At 44.9% G+C, this 24,172-nt stretch overlaps 1 protein-coding gene across 21 annotated transcripts in view; it reads right to left on the reverse strand.

Moving 5' to 3' along the window:
• The window catches only part of FOXP1 (forkhead box P1), a 398,607-nt gene that overhangs the window by 82,340 nt on the left and 292,095 nt on the right, over positions 1-24,172 (reverse strand). Inside the window, exon 1 of one of the 21 annotated variants that reach the window (XM_069027490.1) lies at positions 4,829-4,913. The exons of the other annotated variants lie outside the window; for them this stretch is intronic. The gene's annotated coding sequence lies outside the window, so the exon portion shown is untranslated. Of the gene's footprint in view, positions 1-4,828; positions 4,914-24,172 lie in introns of those variants that run through there. 21 annotated transcript variants of the gene reach the window in all.

Here is a 24,172-nt window from a genome sequence, read left to right on the forward strand (position 1 = left end):
ACATCCCTGGCTATTTTCTCCTGCAAGAATCAAATCCACAGCTGCCTGCTCTTCAAACTCAGGGCATTTGAGATGACGTACATTGTCGTGGCCAGTTGAAAAAAAAAACCAGTGATTCTTGAAAAAAAAATCCACCTGGTTAAATCATGCTGTTTATTTCCCACACAAACCAGAGCTCTGCTTAAACACTCGGGCTGGCTTTGCCACTCTGGTTCCAAGTGACGCCTTTATAACAGTTGTAAACTTTATTTGCTTAAAAATGTGCAGGTTTTCACACCTATGGCAGACACCTACAGCTGAACATCACAGCTAAGCACAATGGTGCAAATTAGATTATAATGAGAAAACATCAGTTGCTTCTTTGACAATTTTGCCATTCACTGATTTACTTCTAATGAAGACGCACTCCAACCAGCCAGCTCGCCGTGTTAAAGGTCAAAGCACGTTCAAAAAAATGCCTCACAAAATCAAGGCAAATGGGAAACCCGTAAAGAAACCTTCTCATAAAGTGCCGTGGCAATTAGAGTAATTGTGCAAAAAGCCGTCTTCAGTAAAAAGTAAAAGAAATTAAGCTGCCACTACTGTAACAGGTTAGATGAAAATCAAAATTTAATGTATTCTCCCTTGTGTCATCTTGTTTTGTCAAGACATCAAATAGAATTGGAAAGTACAAAATAACAAGCCCTTGAGAAATCACAGAAGCCGACCTTTTTGATGTTGTTGGTTTACCTTGTTCTCAGTTATTTGAACAATGATGTTTCAGATTTAAGGGCAAGATAAAGCTTAAAAATTAAAACCCGTTGTCAGTTTGGGGAGGAGGGGGTGCTGTCCCTCCCAAATAACAGAGCATCTTACCTAATCAATGAAGGCAAATCCGTCCGAAACTAGTGCACCGAACAATTAGCAATTCCACTTATTTGTTCATTATTCAGTCTGGATTCTCTAACATTCATTCAACTTCAATACAGACTACAGATCCTCCTGCTAGTGCAGGAAACATTGCTGGAAAGGTTAAAAAGAAAAAAAGAAAAAAATAGGAGAAAAAAAGGCTGGGGCAGAGATATTTGCCAGTGTTGCTTCTCTCCCAGTCTCTACACAGCCACTTTAATCTGCAGATGAGTATATGGTGGATTTTTTTTCCCTTTCCTTGTAACTGGAAAGCGAAGCTGAACAAGTAAGCACCTTATAAAAACAAAAAAGGACAGGACATTTTAACTGAACTACAGCAAAGTAGTTTCCAGTAATGCAGTTCTGCTTTCAATAAAACAAACAAACTGCTTAAAACCAGCCAAGTCTTTCACCAAACAATAACAAATTTGGCTTATGGTGTCAGGACTTTCCCACAATCTAGTTTTGCAGGTGTTGATAAAACTACCCCTGCTACCGCTTTTCCCTAGCAAAGAGGGGAGAAAAACAGCACCAGTAAGTTATCCTGCTACTGGGAAACCTTTACAGAAAGTAAATCCAAGTGCTGTGTCCTCCCAGCTCAGGTTTGCCTACAGCAGCTCTGGAAAGACTAAGAAATACAGAGCAGGAAAGCACAGGAGTCTCTGAAACTCCCTAAACTTTTGAATGCAAAAATCGTTCTCCCCTTACCTTTCTTCAGCTGCAGGAGCATGTAATCACAGACACAGAAACCAGGGCATTTTGCACTGAAATAACCATTTCAGGATTTTAGAAACAACTTAATTCTCAAGCAACAACAGCGCTTGAGCGCTGTCAGGTTAAAATGGTGCATAAGATATCGCTCTGACTGCTCCACCTCACTTTCAATGCTTAAAAATCCATTTTATCCTTCTCCACACAACTGTTGCAACCCTTTTCTTCCTTGCACACAACTAAAACCAGCTCGACTCGCGCAGACATCAGAGCCCACCGCCCATCAGTGCAATCATCCATCTGTGACCCATTACAACCCAGGGGTGACGTGCCACGACTCTGCTGTGAGGTCTGATCACTATTCACACCCCAGCACAAATTTCAGTGTGGGGTTAAGAGTGACACTTCTAAAACCTGTGCAGGGCTCATCCAGTTCTAGAAGAACGTGAGGCACCCACACCTTCCCCTGAGCACTGAGGTCCCTGCAAAGCCAGCACAGGGATCTCATTTCTTCCCTGTCAATCCCACTGTATTTATGACTTCTCTTTAGTTCAGCTGAGTGACTGGTCAGAGCATGTCTCAGAGCTTCTTTTTCTTTTTAAAAGCAAGAATAACACTGCTTAGGAAAGGGAGGGCACAATGGCACAGCACAGTAAAGTGAATGTTAAACAAGACAGAAAAAAAAACCAAACCAACTGTAGCAAACAAAAAAAATTTCAAAGCAGCCCTTCCTATCATAAGCTTTCTGATGATTTATGGTTTACCAACTCAGCAAGGTTACGCAACACTGCATGCCTTTAGATGCATTATTTGAGTCAGTTGAGATTTAATTAAGATCACAGCCTCCAAAATCCCTGTCAAATGAAAATTCACAGAAGACAATACACTATATATCCTCATGCAGATAGTCTCCATTCCATGCTCTGGAATAACATAAGTTAATCCTCGTTTCTATGGTGGCAGACAAAAGTTCACTAATTTTGTTTTCTTTTGACACTTGTGTTGTTTTCTGTTTTATGTCATGAGATCATTCCCTTTTGAGAGGGGAGGGGAGCTGATATAGGGGGAGAGGAGGGAGAGCAATATGTCTGAATATGGCAGCAGATGTATTTTGACATTCTCACAGTTCTGCTGTGATGTCATCAAGTTTTCATATAATTAACCCCTGCCAGTAAGAGCATCCTTTCATGACATCTGTCCATTGGGAAGAGGAGGAAGGACTCAGGGAAAAAAGCACAAAAAGTGCCTCGGTCTGGCTCTCACACTAAAACCAAAATGAAACAAAATTAAATTAAAGCTACGGAACAGCATTTACATCTTCCTTCTGTATCAGTGACTGGCTTTTCCCAATTGATTATCTGCCCCAACTACCTCCTCACCTCCGAGGTGCTCTGAAACTACATGCCACGGATGCCCAGCTCATTCCCAGCACCTTCTCCTCCAGACAGTCCAGGTGCAGGAGAACCCCTTCACTCTATAATCCAGTTCCTCTATTTGCTAAACATGAACACGTTAAATAAAACAGTATTTCTTAAAGAGAAAATGCTAGAACTTAACCTCATTCCACTGTATTCCTATTTGCATTATCTTAGTATCTGCTTGCTTATCTCACGGTTTAGAAATGACAGGTGCTAGCGGTCTTTTGTTTGACAGGCCACTACACAAATAACTGTCTTGCCTGAAAGGGCTAATGCACTACTAATGAACAATAAATCAACTTTGATTATAAAGTGTCAGACCAATCAGTTTGCAGTTCAGCTCTATCACAGTCTAGGCCAAGGCAGCTACTCTGTTTAGGCAGGACTCGGGTTTCATCTCTGAAGCCTTATCAATGAAATTTTTTGGACGTAGCCACAGGAGATCACTGAAAGCCCTCTGACAGCAGATTTTCCGCTGGCTGCGAGGAGAGGACAGAGCCTGCTTTTAGAGACTTCCTAGACTGCTACTACAATAAATATACAATCAACAAAAGCCATTTCTTTAGCAGACAGAAGCACACTCTGATGACATACGCACATGTACACATGTGCTGTAGCCGTGACTTTTTGGAGCAAACAGAAATGCCTTTTAACTTGGTGTAAAAGATGTGCGAGATGCCTGAAAGCTCTGCACATTAAATACACTTATGAGGGGTTCAAGCTGGTAAATACTAATTTACCAGGCAGGGTGCTTACAGCTCCAGGGGGAGAAGGAGGTAAAGAGACTCCTGTCCTACTACAGCTACTGCACATGCACAAGGCATTCCAGGATTGGGCCCGGGAGCATCAGGCATGAAAATCAGCTGTGATCCAAATAAAAAAAAAAAATTAACATTTCAGTTTATTTATAAAAAGGCAAACTAGCATGCGCAAGTCACTTTTTATTAGAAATAAACTTCAGCGATTTATTGTAGTTCACAACTCAACACTCACGGCTAGAATAAATCCAACCGTTTGGTTTTCATAAACAGATCTTGGTCACCCTGCATGATTCACATTTCCTGCCACCAAACTTGTTTTTATTTAAAAATATGAAATGGTAGCGTGTCAAACGCCAGCACACGCACCGAGACGACTGTGTCGTGTTACCGAGGGGCTTTTCCCTGCCACCAGCACAACGACAAGTCACAACTCTCACTGTTTTCGGAGAAAGCTGGCTTCGAAGGAGTTAATTCCAGAGAGGAAGAGTGTATATGCACTTTGCTCTAAACTTACCACCCACTTCCTAAGGGTTCCCTCCTCCCCGCCACCACCACCCTCGAAATTTCAGCTCACTCGCACTGCAACGCTGACACCGAGCCCGGCTGCGCCGAGATCCCGTTACATCCATTTCGCCGGGGTTCACAGCACCAGTCAATGTCAAAAACAAAGCTCACTCACTTAATTTCCCCCGGTAAATTGACTGGCGAATCCATTCAGCGATCCCGGTTCCTGACATTTAAACCTGACACTGTGTTTTATCCGGCTCCGTGCACTTTCCCTCCTTCCTCTTCTTCCCAACTCCAGCGCTGCGGCACAGCCCGCGCGGCTACGCGCACCCGCGACTGTCACGACAGGCGACACGCTCCGCTCACCACTTCTAAAAACCCCCGGCGAGTTGCGGGGCGCACACGCTGTCCCCTCCGTACCTCCCTCCTTCCCTCCCTCCTCCCGCGGAGGAGCCGGGACCGCGCGGCTCCTCCAGCCCGCCGCGGCTCTTTCCGCCACTTTGCGCGGGCCTCCCCCTCCCGGTCCCCCCGCGGGGCACCCACCTGGGCGGCGGCGGGCGGCGTGCGGCGCGCCGGGCCATGGAGCGGGCTGGCGGAGCGGCGGGCGCGGAGCGGTGCGGAGCCTCCGCGGGCGCGGGCGGAGTGCGGGGCGCGCTGCTCGCGGGCTGCCGCCGCCGCGCCGCCACCCGCGCGGCCCCGCCCTGCGCCGCCGCGCACACCCCGCCCCGGAACGGGGCGCCCCGCGGGCCGCCCCCGCCCCCCGCCCGGGCACCGCCGGCTGGACACCCCCCCGGACCCCGGCACGGCCGGGAAAGCGCCGGCACAGCGCGCTCGCGGCTCCGCGGGGGAGCCTCCTGCCCGCCCCGCAACTTTCTCGTCTCCCGCGGAAAGTGGCAGTCGCTCTCCTGCTGCCTGACCGACTCCCCTCTGCCACACAACCTCGGGATTTCGGTATCGGAAAACAGCGGTGAGAATAATAAAAAAAACAACCACGAGGTGCCTCTGATAGGAGTTTGCACCAAAACGTGGCAGAGCGCCCGGCCTGCGGAGGGGAGCATCTCCCCTTCCTCCCTCGGCCGCGCCTGGGGAGCAGCGGTACCCCTGTACCCCGGGCAGGGAGCCCCTGCCAGCCCTGCCCGGGGACATCCACGGCCACACGGATCTAAGGCAGCCGAGCCCTGTGCACGCAAATACGCTGTGTTTGGCTCTGGAGCACCTCTCAAACGTGGGGTACGCCTCACTCAGGATAAGCTTCACAAACTTAGGCGGGCGAGCTCCAAGAAATGCTTGTCCAGACTTCAGCACCCAAACTCGACGCCCTGTCCGTGTGCTCTCTCTAACCTAAGGACTGCCACAGACCTGGTGCCCTGTTTGCCCTTCCCCAAAAAGCTCCCATCCATAGCATATGCTGAGTTGGATCCCACAAAGATCATCGAGTCCAACTACTTCATCTCAGGCAGCAATATTTGGTAAAACCTCTCCCCCTATTTCAGTAAGATTTTTTCTTTACATTTTCACATAGTTTCTGAAGACAAAACTGACACAGAGAGTAACTCCTCAGTTACTTCACGTGCAAGTACAAGAGCAGACGGAAGCTGCCCTACACCATTCCCAGCAGAACCTCCCGTTATTTGCAGGAGTCGGGGCTGTCAGACAATAGCCCCATTAGTGATGCTGCTGAAGAACCTCACAAGAAGCAAAGACAAAGGACCCAGTTTAATGACAACTTGTGATCTGATGTTAAATGGGATGCGATACGGATTGCTTTCCACCCTAAAGTGTTTTCGTGTCAGATAACAAATTTATTAATGGGATTTTTTTCAGGTCACAAAAATGTGACCCCACCCTCTTATGAATATTTAATAAGGGACTAAGGGCATCTTTTTCAAGACCCTAAATCTGCCAGAAACAGCCTACGTGAATCAGAAAGCGCCTGCCTCTTAAAGGGGCATGGACGCCCTGAGCAGGTCAGCACAGACAGGGCATGGGAACAGCCAGGATTTATCCGTGTTATATCTGTGCAGAGTCAAGCACACAACGTACACACACACCCCCGACACGCTGGGAGCTCAGCAATAACATAAACCATAATGCATGCAACGGGCTAGTAATAATTATCACCTGTGCTTAAGAGAAATCCTTCCTGTCCTGGACTTCAAAGTAATCTCGAGGAATTTGGATTGCTTTGGGAAATATATGACAGAATACACAGACTTAAACTTTTCAACAGTTTCTCTTGCGGACCACCTCCTCCTTCCTGCTGTATTTCTACGAGCATTCCTGTGGCAGCATTCCCAACAGCCCCGACGGTGAAGGAGCAGCATTAGGAAGGTTCTGAGTATTAACAAACCCGGACCAACTCTGCAGCCAAAATGAGCAGGGGGTGCGTGCCCAGGCAGTCTCTGCAGACCACCAGAGGATGCTCTACAGACCCCAGTTTGGAAATCTTTTGATCCATCTTGTCTTCCTCAGCAGAAACTTCTCACACACACAAGCCTCAATCCTATTCTCACATCATCAATTCTTATTTTCCAGTGTCACCATATCCAGGCACACACAGCTCAGTCCAAGGCCAGTGCCCTCCTTCTGCCCTGGTCACTGACTGATCACACACCTGAGAGCCAAGCTCTGCCTTACTCTATTTATAAAAAAAAGGGGATTCTATGAAGCCTACCACTTTGCTCAAGGCATTTCTCTTCTTTCCAGGGGCAAAGAAAAAGTGTAATGTCTCAACGCAAGCCCAAGGCTGTGAGAGCTACATGTGAAACAAAAGCACAGTGCTGGCTCTGGCACTGACAGTTCTCCCCAGCCTTGGGCAAGTCACCTAGGAATTTTTGCGTTTTTAGTTCTTTTTTAATGTCTCAGATGTTGAGGATGCCTCCTCTGAGAGCTCAGTCTGCAGTGTTCCTGGCCTGGCTTTGCATGATTTTCAAGGCAGTAAATGGCCTCGACATCTCTGCCTCCTCATCTGCAAAACAGGGGTAATACAACTCATTTAGGATCTTCTGTAGACCAATATTTGCAAAACACTTTGAAAAATGAAAGGTGCTGTCTAAGCACTGAGTGCTGGCCACAGAACCTGCAAGCCGTATTTTTAAAGCGTTTTATACCCTTTCATATAAAAGCTTCATACCTGCAAGCTCAGCCAACATCTGCTGTGGGCTAAAAACTTCAGCCTCAGAAACGGAGATGGTAGCACTTGTTAAGTAAGGTCACCATGAAATATAATGCATTTCTAAGCCAGCAAAATATTTTAAAAGACCAGGAAGAACCATAAACTCCCACTTTAATTCCATTCAATTATGAAGAGTCATCACAGACAGAGACCATCAGACAGGGATGCTCAAAACAGAACACATAAAGTAATACATTAAAAATAACTGGGAGAGAGCGTTGCAGGCTAGATGGCTATTTGGCACTGTGTGCACATGGGATCTGATCCATATTGGGTGGTAGTATTTTTCACTTAGCTGAAAGAAAATAATCACTGGATACTAAGCTCTAAGGTCCAAGTGAGAGGAAGAGATTATACATTATGACGAATACAGTGGAATAAATGATTTTGCGATGCCATTATTTTACATGTACGCTTCATTCACAGACTTTTGCAGGTACCTATCCGTGCAGAGACCACGGACTTGCCTAAAGAAAAGCCTCAGCTGCCTGCAGGGCAGGAGAGAAAAAAAAGACAAGACATCCACAAAGTGCAATCTTCTCTAACCAGAGTCAACCTGCCCCAAATGAGTCAATTTTATGTCTGGTCCTAATATGAGGCAATTTCTACCTAAGACAATACATCTGCACTTAGTCCTCAGGACGTTCCCCTGGGCAGGCACAGCCAAATAGGTCCCACTTTGCTCTCTGGCAGCTGGTACTGGGCCAAATCCTGTGCCCTGCTTCCTAAATACAACTTTGGGAGTAATTCAGCTGAACTTAGGTGCCAGTGCTGCTGTGGCACAGAGGAGCCCACCCGCCCAGCGGGGGCCACTGCCAAGCCTGGCAAAGGCAAGTGCCAAACCAGGCTGCTCAGCACTCGGACTGGAGCCATGGGCCACTTAAAAAGCAAGCTGCCGTTTGCAGTTCCGAGGGAAAAAGGCCGTTTTGGATACTATTCCCACTCCTGGATCCCCAGGCCCATTTTTGTGGGGTTAAATCATATTTTCCTGTTTTGAGAATGCTTCATTTTCCCTTGTTGCTGTTTGAAAGACCTACAAAAACAAATGGGGAAAACAACTGACTAAACAGGAAACAGTGAAACTTATAACCCACAAAGTGCTGAGAAAAAGGACAAAGTAAACAGTTTTTTTGGGTCATTTTTAATAATCTCAGCTAATGCCCTCATGGTAAAGTATCTTCAGGCAGAAAAGTGATTTTTAGGCTGATGGTGTCTAACAAAACAGAACGCCAAAGCAATTAGCATTTCAGTAATCCTTGTGTCTCTGTTGCTCTTTTTTTTTTTGATGCAAAACTGTCATTTTTCTTACTGGGCCTGCAAATTCTGCATGAACAAGGCTCTTTAAATCCCCTCAGTGTTGTACCAATGGTTTAAATTTCACTTCATGGCATGCTTTAAATTACCATTCACATCTTCATTTAATGCATCATTTTATAATGCCAGTGTTACTAGTTAATTTATATATACACAGCAGGATGTGTCAACATTCAGGTGAGTTATGAATATGATTGTACAGGAGTTATGGAAGACATTTCAGCAAAATTATGGTTCCCTCTAAACATAAAAATATTAATAATGAATCAAAGATCACAGGTAAACAACAAATTTTATATAATTGCTCCCTCCCATGCTTCTAGATAAATAAATAAATAAAAATGGCATCGTTTTTGCTCTGCATTCATATTTGATTGATCTTAATAAATTGCCATCTCCTTTCCTAATAAACTGTAATCTCTTGTTTCCGCCACAAAGTAAAATTTATTAGCACACTCTTCTACCAGCAGGTCTGCATCACTCACAGCACAGTGTGCAAATTGTTCCAAGTATGCTTGGGCATTATTCATAATTTATTTTTCTGCCCCAAAGTACACAATATATTGAGAGGTAATCACCACTAACTGTTCTCAGTTACTTTCCCTAATTATGTGAGATGACATTTATGTCACGTACAGTAGGGGAAATGCTGCAGTTTCCACTAAAACTCCATTTTTTTTTTTTGCCATGGGTTGAAACACAGTGTTCACACAGAGAAAACCTTCTTTGGACAGGAAAGACTGGAGGTGGTATCTGGTAGGAGATGGCAACACCTCCACTTGAAAAGAACAAGTCCTGTCTACCAAAATAACCCACTGGGCATGACAACAGCAATGGCTCCGAGAGGAAAAGTAGGTGTTTTGTCGTGATGTTAAAGTTGCCATGGTAAGAAAAAAAACCACAGAATGAAACATCAACAAAACAAATGTCAATCAAACACATTTTTGCCTGTTAAGTATTAACCAGTGAACTCCTGGCCACCCCAGATCATCTCCTGCCCAGTGTCGCAGTGCAGGCAGGCAGGCACTGCGGGCTGGAGCCGCCCCAGGGTCCCCAGCTGGGTGTTTTGGGCTGGATTACCCCTCTTTGGGGGCTGGTGTGGAATGCAGCGCTGGAAGCACTGCCCTCTCCTGGTAATCTGCCTCTCTCATCAGGAGACTTAATACTTCACCTCACTCACAAAGGATCCTCTTTAACAACCCAGGTCTGCTTCCACAACAACCCAACCCACACACAGGAATTTATCACCCGAGATATAAATTAAAATAAAACTGATTAATTATGGGTCCCTTTAGGTAAAAACACCTATCAGACTATTGTGCTCACAGTCCAGGAGCGCCGAGCTCTGTATTCTAGTACTCCTGGGAGAACACCCTCTATTACCACTGGGCACTGTCATTTTTCACTCACTCTGTTGGGAACACATATCAGAACATTTTCAATAAAACACCTTCTTAGTGGTAATGGGCCACTGTTCCCATTTCAGTAGTCCCTGAAGTTTCAAGATACAGTTTTACTTAGCTGGCTCATAGTTCCAAGTTTTCTTCCAATATTCAAAAGCTATTTTTAATTTTTTTTAAAGAAGGCAGCCAAGGGAAGAGCTTTTTCTCTTCTTTAAAAAGCAAAACAATTAAGTTGATACATGCAACAAAGCAACTCGAATTATTTCCTAAAGAGGTGTTTAGTCAACAGCCCTCATGGTTAGATAGGAGTGCACAGAAAAGCTGTGACACTGCTGGTGCTACACAGGGATAGAGTTTGGAAGTGGCACTGGGATCTCTGCTCCTGCTAGAAAAAGCACTTTGACTCCAGGAATCAAATTCATATGGAAAAAGAGCTTTTTAGGAAGCAGGGCTTGGTGAGGAGGTGTCCTCATGAACACTACCCTGTGATGCACACAGTGTGCTTCTCCTCTTCCTCACTGTCTCTGGGTCAGGAGCATCCCCTCACTAAGCCCAGCAGGATGGGGAACGGGAGGGGAGGAGGAGCTGCTGTTGTTTTGGGAAAACAAGACTGCAGGGCAGGAGAAGCCCCAGCCTCAGCACAGCCATCCCCTGGCCTTTGGCCACGTCAGTCATTTTGATGGTGCACATCTGGTTTCACATGGGCGAGGAACAGGCAGCCGTGCTGGCTAAGCAAACACCCAGCCACAGGACTTTGCTCTCCGATCCCTTGGGGTCATCCGGCCGGCTCAGAGTCCTTTGTGCATAACTAAGCAGGGCTCACTGTGTGCTCCAGGCTTTTCCTTTGTACTTCCACTCGGCCCTTCGCAGCGCAATGCCACGATCCATCACTTCATTCCAAATAAACGGGCCCAAACTCAACTCAAGGACAGGGTCCTCCCCTCCTGCTTCCCTTCTCCAGGCAAATGCGGCTCCTGTCTGTGAGGAAGGGTTACGACCCATCAACATTTCCTATCCAAATCCAGCTGCTGCTTATTCCAATCCTTTCCCCTCCCCAACCCTGAGCTACAAGAAAAGAGAGGATGCTGAGAGGCAGCAGGTCTTGGAGCTGGGAGAGGATGTGGTGCGGCAGCCAAGACCTGCTCCTTTGCTGCACCCATCATGGCAAAAGGTGAACAAGCAAATAAAGGAATTTTTCTGTGGTCCCTTGAAGACAAAAAAATTGGCTTCCTGTAGCAAGAGAAATCCCTCAAATGACTCTAAAGGGTTGGAAAAGCAGAAACTCACCACAAAGTGAGGAGAAGACAGAGAGGAGAGACAGAAATTGATCTCCGGAAGGAGACAATTCTCTGCCCTCAAATGCAGCCCCTTCTGGGGTGGACGGTGGCAGCAGCTTCGCCCTACAGAGCCCTGAAGGAATTCAGGACACCTGAGGCACCAAATCCTTCACTCGAATGAAACTGCAGGGTGATTAAGCAGAGAGAATGTAACTATCCAAACTGTAATTTGGCCAGCACAATGGATCTAACACCCCTATTCTTGGGAGGAAAAAAAAAAAAAGTACTGTATTTGAAGTTCAAAATCTAATTAACTATTTGAGAAAAAGAATTCTGTTTTTAAAAGAAAATTCCTAACAATATAAAGAGAATTAGTGCCAAAGTTTTTGAAGAATCGCATAAAATGGTATGAAAAACGTACAATATTGTAATAATAGGAATGACTGGATTTGCTCAAATGTTCCTTATACCTTATAATACAAGAATAAAATACAGTGTAAATCCTTCTATCTACGTAAGTTCCCTGTACAGAAAAATCTCTCCTTTAATAGGTTTACACCTTTAACATGTATTAGTTTGGAAAAGTCCTAGGGTATAATTACACATCTTGGCTTGGCACATTAATAGCTGTTCCCTTCATTTACTGATTTCTTTTACTGGTCAATTTGCTATTTTACTACATTGCTCGTACAGCTTGGCTTCCCCCCTGTGCAGGGAAGGGCAGAGGGGCCGAGCTGGCCACGGGCTGTGTGTGCTGCTGTGGGGAGGTGGCTTTTGATACCTTGATCCCAGCCATCTGCATGCACGATGCTCATCTGGGATGTGGCATTTGCATCCACGTTTGCCAGCAAGCTGCAGGTCACAGGCAGAAGGAAGCAGATCTGCCCTCACTTCCAGGAAAATCTGTGTAGAAATACATTCTACAGGCCCAGGAGAGAACGAGGCAAGCAGGGCTTCTCCAGGGTTTAGTGCCACCTTGCTGGTCTCCCTCCAGTGCCCCACAGAGCACTTGCTGCTGCCCAGGCTCCTGACCCTGCATCCCTCCCCTCAGCGTTTTCTCCCAAATCCCCTCTGCCACCTTTCATCCCTCAACTCCTTCCTTGCTCCAGGCCTTCATTGTTGTCTCAAATTCTGCTCTCTGCTCCCCTGGAGCTCCATCCCTATTGATCCTCCTCACCTTCTTTCTCCCTATGGCTTGAGAGACCTGGAGAGATGCTCACCTGGGACAGGATGCTTGCCTCGCTCCATCACACACCTGGGAAAGGACCATTTCCCCATGATGGAGAAGGGATACACCTAATAATCTGTGTTACCAGTCTCCACAGGTTTCCTTTGCATCTCTCAGCTCCAGGCTCACGGCAAAGTTCACATTTGCTGAGCCTCTGTCCAGCTTCTACAGGTTTTTTGACAGTTTAAGGGTTTTCTTGTGTTATAGCGGAGCCATTCAGTTAATGGCTTCTCAGCACTGCCATTATAAACCAGAACTTTTCAGGTGTTTATTACTCAGCTTTAAAAATTGGCTCTATGCTGAAATTTGGCAAACGAAGTGTCAGCCTAGGAGAAAATTTTATTTTTTGCCAATTTTGTACTCTAAAAAAAAAATGACCCCATTTTGGCCCCCATAAAAATGCAGCTTTTGCTGCCTCAATGACAACGGTGAAGTAACAAGTCAATATTGTAATAGTGCCAGCAGAACTGAGTGATTTAATGCCTAAAATTGCTTTGAAGGTGAAGAGTGCTATTGAGCTGCTAATTATTAACTATTATTACTGATCCTGCCGCACAACAAAGATGCAAACAGAAAACAGAGGGAATATGAGACATCACTGGGAAAACAAGGCAGAATCAGAATGAGGGTCCAGCACTGAACACGGAGGAGCTGGAAAACAAGCGTCAGGAGCCTTGGCAGGGTGGGATCCTCCAGCCAACACAAGAAGAATGAACTGATATGGAAATATTATTTTTCGTTTTCCGGGACGGTATTTCAAACACAAATAAAATACAAATGACACGGTGTAGCTTGCTCCATGCCAAAGTTAGCAACAACGTGGGATCAAAATCGGCTCTAAACCAAGCTGAACTGAGGTCAGTAGGAACCTCATATTGCTCAGCTGAAGCCAAGAGAAACTTTGCCATTTAATCCAATGTGTAGAAGACAGAGCCCTGAAGGTGCTGAGGATGGGTGACCTTGCCTCAGCTGCCCAGCAGTCAGACATCCACATAAAAACAGGCTGGAAATTTCAAAGGTCCCAAAAGACTTACATCCTCCAAATCTTCAGGATTCTTTCAAATCCCGTATGCACAGGGATAGCAGCATCCACATCACACCCTCCAAAATCTGACCTAGGCTGATCCTAGGTTGACTTGGCTGTATGGAGGGAAAACTGAGTGATCTCCACTCTGAACATCTCCAGCCACTCACTCCACTGTGTCACCTTCTGAGGGGACTGTGGTTCCATAGCAGAAAGGTGACAGAGGGAGTATTTCTTCTTTGGGGGAAGAGTGAGGACTAGGAGTTGAGTGAGGCCAGGGCACGCTGCCATTTGGAATGTGCTGTACCAAAGCAGCCGTGAAAAGTCATAGGGTCTGCTTTCAAACACAGTAAAAAAGAAAAAAAAAAAACCAATTTATCTTTCTGGAAACTTTCTGCTTGTCTAAGTGGCAGCTATTTAAATACAATTAACAAGCAAATGATTTTAAAATTACAATACATTTAGTAAGGCAGCATCACAAACAATTTGCATCTCATTAAAGTGTTTGAAGCTGGAGAATCAACCTCCCAAAAGGGCTGCACATCAAGTGGGAAACCTAGACACAGTCAACAGCTTCTGTACTGTCCTGTGACACCAGACACATGCTGGGAGGACAGCAGAAGGAGGGGCTCAGTGTCCAGCTGAGCCCCTGGCTGGGCCACTCTCCTAGGGAGTTCTGGCCACAGCTCTCGGCACAAGGACGGATGCCACAAGCCACAGCCTTGCTGGAAGTGGGTGTAAGACGAGGAAGGAAGGAAGGAAGGAAGAGGGTGTGTGTGTGTGTGTGTGCATGTGGGATGGGCACTTTTTAATATACATTCATGAACAAAGAGTTTAAAGAGATTTCAAGCTATTTACTCAACTCTGTATATAATTAAAAGTTTATAGATTACACCGCCACAAACCTTCTGAGATTGCTGCCGGGTCTGGACACACATTAATTCCCAGGAGCCTCCTGCAGAACAATCCCATACCAACATGTGCAGCAGGAAAAGCCTCAAAGAAGTAACAGTTTTAAATGCTTCCAATTCACTTTCAACTGTGATTTACTGTGGTGGTTCCATTTAACCTGGAGGATTCAGAAGCACTTCCCAGATCACACACCACTTCCCCTTGTGCCTTTGGCTTCCTTTAGAAAGCCAGGCTGATGCAGCTAGCCCGGCTGGATCCATCCTAGGATACAGGTTTTGCTAAGCACAGCTCCAAAGGGATACCTGTGGGGGCCAGGGCTGCTGGTTTTGCTCTCAGTGCAGCTCCTGCCATACAAGACCCTTCTGTTGTAGCCCATGGATGGGAGGGACCTGGCAGGAGGCTGGTGGAAGGGAAGGAATATACACAAGATCTCTACAGGTGATGCATGAACAAATTCCTAGATGAATGAGGAATGCAGCTAAACAGCCTTAATTTCAGAAGACTTGAAGGTGAGGATGTCCACAAGAGAGGATGTCCCTGAATAAGTCAATTCTCAGGATCAGCCTCAAGTGCTGACACTGCCAGCACTGACCTACGTTCCAACCACACCTTTAATCTAAAAGCTTGCTCCAAAGTACTGCACAAACTGAAAAGGCACAAACAATACCTTCCCTAGAGTTCAGCACAAGTTCTGAAACAACCTTTTGCTTGCTGTGCCTCCAACTCCACGGGCTGTGGAGCTGCACGTGACAGTTGTTTAATGCTGCTCAGCACAGTTATACACAACACTGGCAGGGGAGAGCAAGAAGAGAGTTTACAATTGAATCTGCAGAGGAAATTCGGATAAGTTGAATTATCCATTTGGAAGCTGGCCAAGGGCTGGGACTACTCCCAGAAGAAGTGACCAGTTTTGCTCGTCCTTTGAAAGGCAGCACCTCTGAGCTGCCCATGGCTCTCACTCGCTGCTTCTACGAGAGCAGGGCCAGCACATCCTCTGTGCTCTTCCTGGCAGGGGGGTTTTCCTGGGATCCAGGGGTCTTGGCTCACTGCTGAGAGACCTGTCAGCAGTGACAAGGGGCTGAGGGCACTGATACCCTGCAGTGCCTCTGCAAGGGGGGTGGCAGCGTGAGCCTGGGAAGCCCAGTAAAAAGTGAGATGGAAAAAAGAGTAAGAAAAAGCAAGGTAAAAGCAAACCAGTCATCGTCAGGTGCACTAACTGCTCTGAGCACTGCACACCAGAGAAGCTCCAGAGCCCTTTGGGTGGTTCCCAGGTCTCTCCATCCCTGGTGTCGTCAGGACCAGCGTGTTTCACCCCAAAACTTCCTGCCCAGAGATGCCACCAACTACTGACACAGGCCTTGCGAGCTTCTTTTTCAGACCTGTGGTTTTGTAGTTTGTCAAAACAGGATACTATTTACATTTAAAATGCTACGATTTAAACAAAGGTGAAATAGTTACTGCTGTTTTAGCAACTAGACGTCAGGCTCTGCTCATGTACACATATTTTTTTGTTTTTAAAAGACCTCAGTCTGCTTTGCCAGCACGCTCTCCCTGCGAACCTGGATGCAAAGACAAGTGTCTAAGCAAAACAACACTCACTTTCTATGAATTACTGAACATGTGTAATTCATTTATCTGTAATATTGTGCTAAACTCAGCTCCAATTAAACAAACGAAAACACCTGCTTAGCACACATAGATCTTTCCATACCTCAGGGGAAGACACATCAGTGTGCTCTGTAGTACAATCTGGCTCAGAAGCCTACACTAACAATGCAAAGCTGGGATTTTTCTTTTTTTCTTAAATGCACATAGGCAAGGAGATAAAAAAAAAAATACAGACAGGGAGATATTGGGGATGGAGTATTTGTGTTTGGTGTTTCTATCTATTGCACGTGCAGTTCTGTGATATTTAAGTGCTCACTGGGGGCTTCTCATGGGCAGCTGCACCTGAGGGCATGCATCACTCCAGGGAAAAGAAGAGGGATAATGAAAACTTTAAAACACACATAACGGGCCCCAGATATTATGATACTGTAAAACTACCAAAGAGACCTCGTGTTGACAAATTTATTGAGCTGAGGAGAAGATGTTTCTTTTTCTTGCTCTGCTTCTGGACCACAGGCATCCAGCAGTGCCATGGGACATCCCTGTTGTCCCCCCACATTAACGGGTTAGAAACACACTGCAGTGACACATTGAACAGGGTCACCCCAACAGAGGGGCTGAGACCACCCCAGGCACCCCAGATATCCCAGCAACAGAAATGAGACACGGCCTCATCTGACACACATTTTGGACCAACAGAGGGGTGTCCTTTTGAGGGTGCCCTGGAAAGAGGGGTGCCATGGCTGGTTTGGGAGCCACGGGTGCTTGGCTGGGTGCAGCAGCCGCCATCAGCAGAGTCTGTAGCCTGCCAGATCCCCTACACTTAACTCATTTCCTATTCTTTACTCACTGCCTGCAGACAATAAGCTGTCAATCAGATCCCCACCAGAACATTTACAATTATCTTCCCTCTCCCGCACCTCAGCATGGCCCCGTGCGAGCGGCTCCATCCCAAACTGTTCACACATGAGCCATTTGCAACTCTTCTGTCGCCACAACTGCCCCAGCTCGAGAGGCAGGTTAGGAAATTGAATTTCCTTGTGTTTTCAAATGAAAGTACTGCGGTAGCAAAGCACAGAAGCAAAAGAACAGGCTTCCTACAGGTGTGAGGCAAAAGCAACCAGGAATGGAAAAGCTGCCCCAGTAATTACTACAGCATTCTGGGCAAGGAAGAAGGCTGCTTACTGCCCTTTTTTTTTTTTTTTTCCCCCAACAAAATCAAAGTTACAAACTAAAAGGGTTTTTTAAAATTATTTTTGTTTTGTTTTTCTTCCCCTTTTTTTATTTAGGACAGGGTGGTCCCCTCCACTCACTCCTGCAGAATTAGCAACAAACCACCACCACAATTTTGCAGCTGGCCTTGTGACCATTGCTGAGCTCTCCCAGAAGAAATTGGTTTGTTTTTCCTCTGGGTAGACACAGATGAGTGAAAGACTCAAAATGAGCACACTTTCCAAGTAAAAAATAACAGTGATGCAAGTCCTAACCATACCTTCCCTTGTAGTGGCAGTTGCTGACAACATGATTTAAAAATATCTGAACTATGTTCTGCATGATGTTAATGCTCCTATTCCAGAGAGAAATCCCCAATACCTTCGGGGCACTTTCCAAACACTGAAGCCTGAGAAACTGTCCAGGATGGGCCCATTCCTAATAGCACTGAAATCATTGCCATTGCTAAATTAGGAGAAAATCCGTACAGTCATCATTCACTGCACTGTGACTTCACTGATTTTCTGCTCCACTGTCTGCTCGAGGGTCAGCGTGGTTAACAGCAAGGAGATACTCCCTCTCCTATTAATTGATCTGGACACATCTTTGATGGCTGTCAAACAGAAAGGTACCTAGTGCCATTATGGCTTTTTTTTTTTTCCTTTTACTTTTTAACTCTTGCACAGGAAATTTCTACAACCTCTTCTGATGAAAAATAACCTGTCTGATATTTCCCCTCTCCTTTAAAATGTTTATCCTGCTCCGAATCTGCAAAGTGTGATATCATCAAGGAAGGTCAAGCTTCACAGGAGCTAATGGCTCTGCTGTGTGCTCCCACCACTTTGAAAAGACGAACAATAGTCCCTCAAGTGCTGCTGCCGGTGGCACAGCAGCAATTCACCATGGAGGGTGAGAAATCTGAAATTAAAATAAACTGCTTAAAACATGCAGATAGAGAGGGGGATGCAGGAGACAGAATAAAATGGGACAATCTCTGAACCCAATCAACAAAGCGCTCATTGTTCCAGTTTAAGGCAAGTAACACACCAATAAATACTGAGCCAAGGAAGTTAACCTGTATCCACGGCCTTTGAATAAACACCAAAGCTAAAAGTAAAATCAGTGCCAGGCCTTTGGCTCTTGCCAACTCGTGCTTTACTCCTTCTTGCTTGGTTTTGTTTTTACTTTTGGGGATTTTCTTTGCCTTCTCTCCTGTTATTCATACCTTCCTGTAGGAACTCCTTATCACACAGGAAAACAACAGAAGGAACTGCCAGCGCACAAATCAAGTCAGTTGTGTTCTGCAAATCCACCTGGGTGCAGGTAACTGGGAAGAAAAGCACCGGGCAATTCACTGATTCACAGCCCCTGTGAAGCCAGGGGAGTCCCCACCTCCTTCCCACACCCCTTCTCCCTATGGGTGACCTGATGCAGTCCTGCAGACCTCTCTAACCATCAAATCCAGCTCAGTGTTTACCCTGCAGGATAGCACAGGCAGCATGAGGCATCTCTGCAAGATACAGGCACATTCATCTCTCTTACAGAAGTTTGAGCATTCAGCTCTTGATCTGAGTACAAATAAACGTCCTGGTTAGTTCTCATTTTTCCTCAAGTGGTTTATCCACTCCCATGCCAACACCTCAGCCAGTAATACAGGTTTTCACATTAAGTATTAATTCTGACTTCACTTTTAAATCACATTTTCTTCATTTGAGCATTATTATGTGCCATAGAACCAGGCGTGCGCATCATGCAAAAGGCATTCTGGTCCACAGTTGTGAATACAGCTGTGTAGGCAGAGTAATATTTGTTTTCCAAGTAATTTGTGCACATTCACAAAATTACAGCTGTCTGCAGTTCTCCCGAAATATCTGCCCTGATGTTTACAAGCCATAAAATATAATCTGCCTTTTTCTAGAGTTCCAACCAGTAAAATTGGAAATTTCTATATTTACATGTACATTATTATTTTTCTTACAGATTGGCTACTCCCCGTTACATACTGGCTATTAAGCCCACATAACATCAGCATTAACTTGAGGAGCCACTGCCCCTAGACAACAGTGGACAAACCTTTGTGAGAGAAAGAAGGGCCTCTCTAATACACTTCATGGGTCACTCCTCATGTTGCATTTCATTCTTATCTCACAGGAACCATCCCCTGAAGACCACATGAAATGAAGGTATGGATTACAAACCAGCTCAGGGCAACAGGCCTTGACCCAAAAAAAGCTCATGTTGGGATGGACAGGGAAGGTTCGTCAACTTAACCTATGTCCACTGACAACAGTGACCAACAATCAACCATCAGGTTGTCACGCATCTGTTCTTTAAAGTAAAACTAACAGGACTAAAATTATTAAATTTGCACTGTAGCCAAGCTAGGCTGGCTCTTGGCATCTCCCAACAGGTTTGCTTCAGATATTCACCTGAACTACTAAGAGCTAGTGAAAGAAATTCTACTCATTTTGGGGTTTGGTGTGGGGGGTTTTCCCCCTACGAAAGATGGGAAATTTTTCACAAGAGTTTCTAAGTTTTGCCTTTTTCTTGACAAGACCCCAATTTCTTTCAGTTCCATTCCTAACTGTCTGAATGCACAAAACACCGGTTCCTTGGACAGCAGAGTCCTTGGGATGAAACCTTCCAAGCAAATGTGGAAATGTGCACTGCACCTGCTCAACTGACTCCGCTCAAAGTCTGGGAGGAAAACCATGAGCAACTCTTTGGCCCAAAGTTTTGATAAGCAGCAAAATGAATAAAACCAAAAAGAATCATCACAGAATGGTCTGGTTTGGAAGGGACCTTAAGGCCCATCCAGTTACAAGGCCTCTGCCGTGAGCAGAGACACCTTTCACAAGACCAGGTTGCTCCAAGCCCCGTCCAGCCTGGCCTTGAACACTTCCAGGGGCTCCTGCCACTGGAGTGACTTCGGTGTAAAACTGATTTGAAAGAAAAATCAGAGGTAGGAAGCTATATCCATCTCAGTGGGATCCCTTGACTCCAGCATACTCCCTGCATGCTGTTACTTAAACCCAGGACAAATCTGGCCCAAGCTGTTCAACTCAACGCTGCAACCCACCCAAGAGGTCCACACGGATGCACTGATGTCGTAAAAGGCTCAGCACTGAGATAAAGCACAGGTTAATAACTTAAATCTGCAACTGCTTAAAAAATGTCAGGCAGTGACAGAACTGGCAAGGAAGCACTGAGCTTTGATGATTTGTACTGCTTTTAACACCCTCAATCCGTGTGCTTCACTGCATTACGTACTCCATGCACGCTGGCACACAGCATGAGCTACGCAGCTGCAACATGACTCTCATCATACAACACACGATGGAAAAAACTTTCTGAGGGGCCAACGGTACCAAACTACAGCACCAGTGACCTCGGTGGCACTGGTGACCTCATCAGCTCCAGCATGAGTGTCTCTGTCTCCTGGCTCCCCTCCCCAGCACCCATCGCTACCTGAGCTCCTCCCATCATCTTCCCACCCCGCTCCAAAGCAATTTCAAAACTTTTTCAGCTAGACACGCTAAACCCAGGATGTAGATTTTCCAATTAGTCTCTGTTTAAACATCTGTTGGTAGACTGCATTTAACATTAGTTATTTGAGCAAAGCGCAATTTGATTAGGCTGTCTGAAACGGAGCCAAAGTCTGCAAAATAATAGCTCAATTAAATTTTGTTTTGCTTTCATTTGTCTTATACTTTCCTGAGTGTGATACAGTTGCATATAATCAAGTAAACTAATTCCTTTCAAAATGAGATATTTCGGTGCTTTTTCCATCTCCTCTTAAAGTTTATTTAATAATCTATTCCATCTCCTCCATGCTTCATCAAACTTCAGCCTGACACAAAGTACATTTCTTTCTTGTGCCTTCAGTCTACTTTAATTTTCCAGGCTTTCAGTGACTTGAGATTATGCGCCATTAATGTTACACCTTAAATAGATTAGTAATTTATAAAAGGCAGATTACACTTATCAGGCAAATAAAAACATTTCAGCAACACAACAGTCTTTTCTCTGCACACACCACAAAATATTTTGCCAACCTGACGACTCAGCTGTAAAAGTGTCAAGCTCCAAAGCCACATCCAAGCAGCATTTCCAGTTGTTTCCCTGGGTTTAGTTTCTACTTATTCTGTTATGTTGCACTTGTTGCCCTGAAACTTCAATATTAGCTCTAGAGATTTAAACACATGAGGCAAACAGCTGTTCTCCTCCACTCCAGCAAGCCAGATCAAAATGCCTTCTCTCTTTCTCTCCTGCTTTTTTTTTTTTTTTTCCTTCTTTTTAAACAAATTGCTGTAACTCAAGTATTTCTGGCAAAGTTGATAGTTTCAGGGCAAAATTCTGCTCTGTGCTCATCGCTGCAGACTCCTCCAGTGGAAACTCCTCTCAGTCAGTGTGCGAGGAACACCAGCAGTTCCCTATCCTGATTAAAGAAACTTTGTATTGAGGATTTAAAAAAATAAATAAAAAAGTCACAGCAACTTAGCTGCTATGTAGATGTGTCTATGATTTAAATTAAAACATTAAACATTTAAACATTAACTTCTTTCACACTTCTGTTAAAAGAAAAAAAGAGCAGCAGCATGTACTCTTTGAGAGAATTCTTTTATCGGAGATTTTTGATACACAGTACTTTTCCTTTAGTGTTTTTTTAACATATTTGTTGCAAAGTGTGAACACAAAGGGACAAGCTGAAATAGGTATCTGGCAGGCTCTTCCAGCGCGTGCTGCCGAAAGCCACAAGTACTACTGCAGTTGTGAAAAACCTGTTATTTTGCTGCAGGAAGGCGAGGGACTCCTCCAGCACTCCCTGCCCTGCCACTGGCAGCTCTTGAAAATATTCCTGCAACAAAATAACCTTAAAAACCCAGAGGCATCCCAAGTCTGTGGAAGTTCAAAATGGGATATGTCCTATTTAAAATGTAGAGAGCTACTAAATATGACAACCATTTGATGTATGAAAATTATTCACAACCAAAAACAGACAGTCTGGAAATAGCTGGGATGACTTCATTTAGACAGAATTACCCAAATCTGTTTCTAATATACACAGTACACATAATAAATTTTTACAATATGACAAGGAAAACAAACTTAATAAAAGTTCCTGATCTTTTGTTACACAAGCAAGCTATAGCCATGCTATGTTTATAATATTTTGCCCATGATATCACAGCTCAGTAACAAAAGCTAAGCACCACACAAAACAGTTTCTAGGTATGACTTCACCTCGCCGTGCCAGCACTGCACCCATCAGCCCAGCAGTACCACCGTCCCCAACCCACAGCCTGTGCTTGCTGGGTCATTTTTGACTAAGAGTTTCCTTTTCTCCTTCTCCCAGGCTCCCTCTGCCTTGGGAAGCTGTGGATCTCTGTGACGAGAGTTCCTTTTTTTCCAGCTACACCAGGACTCATCTGAACGGTAAGAGATTTTTAGCCTGTTTCCTTCACTCCTGGTTATTTGACAAGTGCTTGAAAACCCTGTTATAAACAATCTCTGTAGGAAAACAGATGATGTCTTACGATCACAGAAGGTAATTTTTTCAAGAACCCAACTTTTTGAGCATTTCCCAGATGCACCGCGTCAATCTTCCTGCGTTCGAGTATCTCAGCTGGTTTTCCAGCCCGGGCATTGTGCCAGGCGGGCCGGACTGCCCCTCATTGTCACTTCTGTTCGATGGCACTCGCACCCACTGCTGTTATTCCAGGCTTCAGGAAATTTTCTAACCACTGGACAGGCTCCAGCACTACACACTAATAAGTTGCAGATTGCAGCACTCTAAGTGTGCGTGCGTGTGTGTGCGTGTGTGTGTCAGATCGGGGCCACAGTTTGTAGGAGGGGGGAAAAAAACAGTAGTTCAAAAATGCTGCCTACTCAAATTGACAGAAAAGTGACCCCTGCACTTCATCAGAAATTCCTGCAGACTGACAAAATAAAGGAGTTTGCTTTTATCACACACAGTAAGACTCATATGGAAAAATGGAAACACTACATCACTCGACCTTAGGTTGCCCCCTTTTCAACCGCAGATGAATATTATGTATAAAAATTGTAAATCAATTTGAGATGTATTAAAGGAGATTCTCTTTTTCTGTATTAAAGGTAATACCTTTTAATCTCGAGATTTATTTTGTAATGTCAAGTAAATGAGAAAGACTTAATTTCCGTAACTGAATTTTGTTACTCTTAAGTCTCTTTAGCATCTCTGCATGGTGTTCACAGAATTTCCTACCCTTTGCTTTGCATCAGGAAATAATGAGCAAGCGGCACTTACCCAACACTGAGTCACAAATATTTGCCTACATTAACAGAGCATTAAAAGCCATTTTAAACAACTTAAGGAAATTGTGCTAGCCTTTGAACTGTGATTCACTACTAGGAGAAATTAGGAAACTTTTCCTCTTCTAAAGGCAAAAATCAGCTGCCGCAACCTCCTTATAATATCATTAGGTCCTAGAGCAGTTTTTCCTCTTACAGATCCTCACACAATAGATTTCTTTGCTTAATGAAACTACTTCTGAAATTTTCCTACACTCAGTGTTAGGTACTTTGAAATTTCAATCCTTTCACATCCTTGAACTCTCATCAACATTTCTTTCCAGATTGTGTCAATAAAATTGATTACTTGCAGTTCTGAACTCTGTTCTGCACATGGAAATAAAACAATTTGTTTTAAAGTATTTTCTGAAGAAAGCAGGACTTGGCAATCATATCTCCAA

This window comes from Aphelocoma coerulescens, chromosome 12 (assembly GCF_041296385.1).
Source record: "Aphelocoma coerulescens isolate FSJ_1873_10779 chromosome 12, UR_Acoe_1.0, whole genome shotgun sequence".
Lineage (NCBI taxonomy): Eukaryota > Metazoa > Chordata > Aves > Passeriformes > Corvidae > Aphelocoma > Aphelocoma coerulescens.